Source organism: Oratosquilla oratoria, chromosome 33 (assembly GCF_046742065.1).
Source record: "Oratosquilla oratoria isolate Oo_2021 chromosome 33, ASM4674206v1, whole genome shotgun sequence".
NCBI lineage: Eukaryota > Metazoa > Arthropoda > Malacostraca > Stomatopoda > Squillidae > Oratosquilla > Oratosquilla oratoria.
The window spans coordinates 25130541-25135540 of NC_134809.1; positions in this window are offsets into that span (position 1 = coordinate 25130541).

Genomic DNA, 5000 nt, shown 5'->3' on the forward strand with positions numbered 1-5000 from the left:
GAAAGTGGGCAGCGAAGGGATGGTGGTGGGACATTACGCGGAAGAATGGGGGCACGGGCGAGGACGAGGGCAATAAAAGGAGGAGGAGGAGGAGGAGGAGGAGGAGGAGGAGATGGAGGAGGAGATGGAGGAGAAAGGGAATAAGAGGAGATTAGGATAGAAAGAGGGCATGGAAGAGGAGGAGGAGGAGGAGGAGGAGGAGGAGGGGATGGAGGAGGAGGAGATGGAGGAGGAAGAGAATAAGAGGAGATTAGGATAGAAAGAGGGCAAGGAAGAGGAGGAGGAGAAGATGGAGAAGGAGGAGATGAAGGAGGAAGGAAATAAGAGGAGATTAGGATAGAAAGAGGGCAAGGAAGAGGGGAAGGAGGAGGAGGAGATGGAGGAGGAAGGGAATAAGAGGAGATTAAGATAGCAAGAGGGCAAGGAAGAGGAGGAGGACGAGGAGATAGAGGAGGAAGGGAAGAAGAGAAGGAGGAGGAGGAGATAGAGGAGGAAGGGAAGGAGGGGAGAAGGAGGAGGAGAAGTAGGAGGAGGAGATGGAGGAACAGAAAAAGAAGGTAGAGGCAAAGAAATCAAAAGAGGAATAAGAAAAATAATAAGACGATGAGGAAAAAGAGAAAGAGGGAAAGATCGAAAAGAAAAAGAGAAGAAAGAATAAGAGGAAGAGGGAAAAAGAGGAAGAGGAGAGAGGAGGAAAAGGAGGGAGAGGAGGAGGGAGAGGAGGAGGGAGAGGAGGAGGAGGAGGAGGAGGAGGAGGCGTACGAGAGGAGAACGGGTAGAGCAAAGTAATGAAATCTTAAGAAGTTTGACGTCCTATCGGTCGAACTAAATCCACAAAACATTTTTCTCTTAAACGATAACTATAGTGATCCTAGTGGGTCTGTTTCTTTACCATAATAACATCAATAAAGAGGGGCGAGTGCGGCTATGGGAAACCTGGTAGATGCCACCTCTAACCACCACCTCCACCACCACTACCACCACCACCAACGCCTTTGACGAAGTCTCAAGTTAGCGGTGAGTTCTGGAGTTAGCATTTATAGGTGTGTGTGTGTGTGTGTGTGTATGTGTGTATGTGTGTGTGTGTATGTATGTACGTGTGTGTGTGTGTGTGTGTGTGTGTGTGTGTGTGTGTGTGTGTGTGTGTGTGTGTGTGTGTGTGTGTGTGTGTGTGTGTGTGTGTGTGTGTGTGTGTGTGTGTGTGTGTATTCACCATGGTCTTGGATCATGTGTTGGAATCGTGATCGAGCTATTTCCCCACCGGAAGAGAGCTCAGAGCTCATGTGTGTGTGTGTGTGTGTGTGTGTGTGTGTGTGTGTGTGTGTGTGTGTGTGTGTGTGTGTGTGTGTGTGTGTGTGTCTCCCTATTATATTTACCATATTGTTGTATACATGAAAATGAGCAATGATCGTGGGGTTCTGTTTCTCAGCCTCCATACCTGGCTACAAATTCACGTAAGGCTATACCTCCTAATTCTCCAATGCGCGCGCGCGCGTGTGTGTGTGTGTGTGTGTGTGTGTGTGTGTGTGTGTGTGTGTGTGTATGTGTGTGTGTGTGTGTATGTGTGTGTGTACGTGCGTGTGTGTGCGTGCGTTCGCGTGTGCGCGCGTATTTATGTATCACTACATATGTTCGCATGCGCGCATGCGCGTGACGTCCACATTTACGGTCTAAACGTCCAACGGTAGCCTGGCTCTGGTTCCAGCACCTTTTGGCCTTTTGTCGCTACAAGTACCAGAATGTTTCGTCGCTTCAAGCCTATTTACCTTCTCTTTGAGCTTATCTTGTCCAAGGACAGTTTCTTTTGAATCTCTCTTGGTGGTGTTGTAACGCTGGAGCAAACGCGAGAGAGCAAATATGTCACTTGTATGTGAGCTTCAGACTTAGCTGTACGAAATACACTAATGTTTTGCGTCTACTGAACGCCCGTGATTGTGTTTATGTGCATATGTACACGCATGTAGATATATAGATATATATGTACACACGCGCGTGTACGCGCACGTACGTACACACACACACACACACACACACACACACACACACACACACACACACACACACACACACACACACACACACACACACACACACACACAGTTGCATTCAATAAACGGACGACGGTGACGAGAGCAAATTCGGGAAACACGATATTATGCCTCCCCCATCCTCCCTCCCCCACCCTCCTCCCGCCCCTCTCTCCCCACCCTCTCCCCACCTCCTCCCCACCTCCTCCCCAGCCTTGCTAAGCATAGAGCCCAGGACGTTCCTGAAAATGCACACGACGCGGTTTAGAAAACGTCCGCTCATTTCCCAGAATGTGTCTGAAATCTGTTCCACAATCGATCGTTCACTTGTGACGAAGCATCTTGGTCAGGGGGGCGGAGCTTGAGGGCTGTAGCGGTTGCCTGATTGGTGGAGCAGTGGTTTTGCAGATGCCAGATACCACTTTTTTGATAACCACGGAGCCATTTCTTCGGTATTTTGAACTTGTTCACCGTGATCTTATGCTCTATATTTAATAAAGATCATCTCTGATCGGTACGTGAGGGATATTTGATCCCGCGGGGAAGGAATATTCGAAAACGGGGTTTTTATTGAGTCGAAAAATAATATGCCACGAAATTCTCTTGGGATGACACGCCGGGATGTCGCTCCCCCTCCGGGGCAACAGTGGCCACGGGAGGAATATCCATGTCACCCGGCTACTGTACGAAACCGACAATACCTCCAACAACTTATTAAACCACCTTCTCCTCCGCTTGCAACTCCTTTCCAGACATCCAAATACCCAGAACCCAGATATCCAGTCCTGGAGCCAGGCAGGAGACCTGGAGGGCTGGACTGGAAGGTTCTGGAAATCCTCCAGAGGTGCGGGAGTGAGAAAAAATTCGCGAGTTTCGGCGGGTTTGGTGGTGTGTTGGGCGGGCAGCGGGACGCGTGGTTGGCCAGAGGTTGGTTGGGCTGGTGCAAGGACGATACACCCCTCCAATCCTCAGTCAGTGGCCGGACAGAGGAGAAACCGGACGCGGCAACACACTCCCCCGGATTCCCCAACCGACGTCATCCTTCAGGTGTGAAGGTTACTCAGGTTGACCTCTAACCCCCCTCCTCCTCCTCCCCCTTCCTCCTCCTCCTCCTCCTCTTCCTCCTCCTCGAGGACCACGATCACCGTTGGGGACCCGTCGTCCGGGACAGGGTTCCGGTGTCCTAACCGGTTCCTCCTTAAGTTCCGGGGAGAGTGATTGAGTTATTTGAGGTCCGCGGAAGAGGAAGAAGGAAAGAAAGACATCGGCGCGAGGTCGCTCGACTTCGGGAGAAGGACGCGGTCGACCAGTCCCCCACCCCGACCCCTTGTCAGCGATGTAACCGCGTCAGTGATTAACCGTGTTTCGGACATCTACTGTGGACCGAGTAACGGTCACCGAACGTTCGAGCGGTGACAGGACGGTGATCGAACATTTGTGAATCGAACAGTTGTGTGATTAACCGGACAGTTTCTCGAACCTTCGGAAAATTATATATTGATGCGAATAGTGTATTATTATCAGTGTTTCAAAAGCGGAATATTATATGTATAAATATATATATACATATGTATATATACATATACTTCAGTACAAAAACAATAATACTTCATGTTCTATGAAGACTCTTTCTGAAGTATTTTGATAACTTTACCCACAGAACTAAATCCAGAACTAACTTCAGTGACACAAAACAGTGACTTCAGTGATGTGCGAATTGGTTTCAGGACTGCCTGAAATACTTCAGCGCATTCATACCGCTGACTTTAGCGCACGGTGACCGCCATTTCAGTAATCTTACTGAAATTAATTACTTCAGTACAATAACGCTGATTTCAGTTTTATAGGCATGATTATTCTTCAGTAGATATGTATACAAATTATAATGTAACCCTAGGCAGTCTTTTTTGGGGGGAGGGGGAGTGACTTTAATACTGAGTATGATGAACAACTCAAATAAAACCTTTTGAACTCAAATTACAAAGTTCATGAAGTATTTTGAACCCCAAGCGATTTTGGTTATTGAAATTTTGACTATTGTACTGAGCGTGTTTTGAGCATTAGTTCAAATTAATTTTCAAATAGTCTTTCTATTTACCAAAAAAGTACCATTTCATTTTTAAGAAACTATAAGAATAGATTAATTATTAGGATCCAATGTAGTTCGGATCAAGGCGTAATTAATCTTTAATTAAACTTAATTCAACTCTCCAAAGCCGAATAGAATCTTTAGACGGGAGCCAGAGGGGATTATTGACTTTATTTGATGACAAAAGGTGAAATAAATCGATACCGACTTCACTCCAAAGAAGATCCCTCATTTGCTAAACAGATTTGTGTGACGTCACCTCGAATAGCTATCTAGATTTAGTATGCCATCTTGTAGGCGGGGTGGATAGGCCAACGTACGCTTAACATCTTTTGTCCTAAAGACTCAATTAAAATGAATAAAATCGCTTGACACACTCAAGGCGATCATAGGGCTTAAAGGGTATTGTGTGTTTTGTTGCTGGAATGTTAACTAGAACGAGATCTCCCCAAAGAAAGGGGACAGCCATACATCCGAGAGAACATCCCCTAGATAGACAGAATTTGGTAGAAGGATGCTCAACGACCACTGAGATGTTTAACCACGCGAGTGTCAAATAGTCGAGTAAACTATTCGGACAGTTAAGCCTAGTCCCTTCTGAGAGCAATTCCCCACCCCAATCACCCTTATGTAATTCTATCTTAGCCGCCTGGGGGCTTCGAAAGCCGCCCGGGGGGATGAGAAGTCCCCCTTTCGACCGTAGGCGGTCTCTTCATTTGTCTTATATGAATTGTTCCTGTGACTAATGTATGTTACCCTTTTTTCTCCATATTTGGACTTTGTTTCAAAGGAAAAGGTTAACTATTTTTCCTCTTTATTACAGGACGTTTTCAGAATATTGATAGAATATATATATATATAAATCAAAGACATAATTTAGAAAA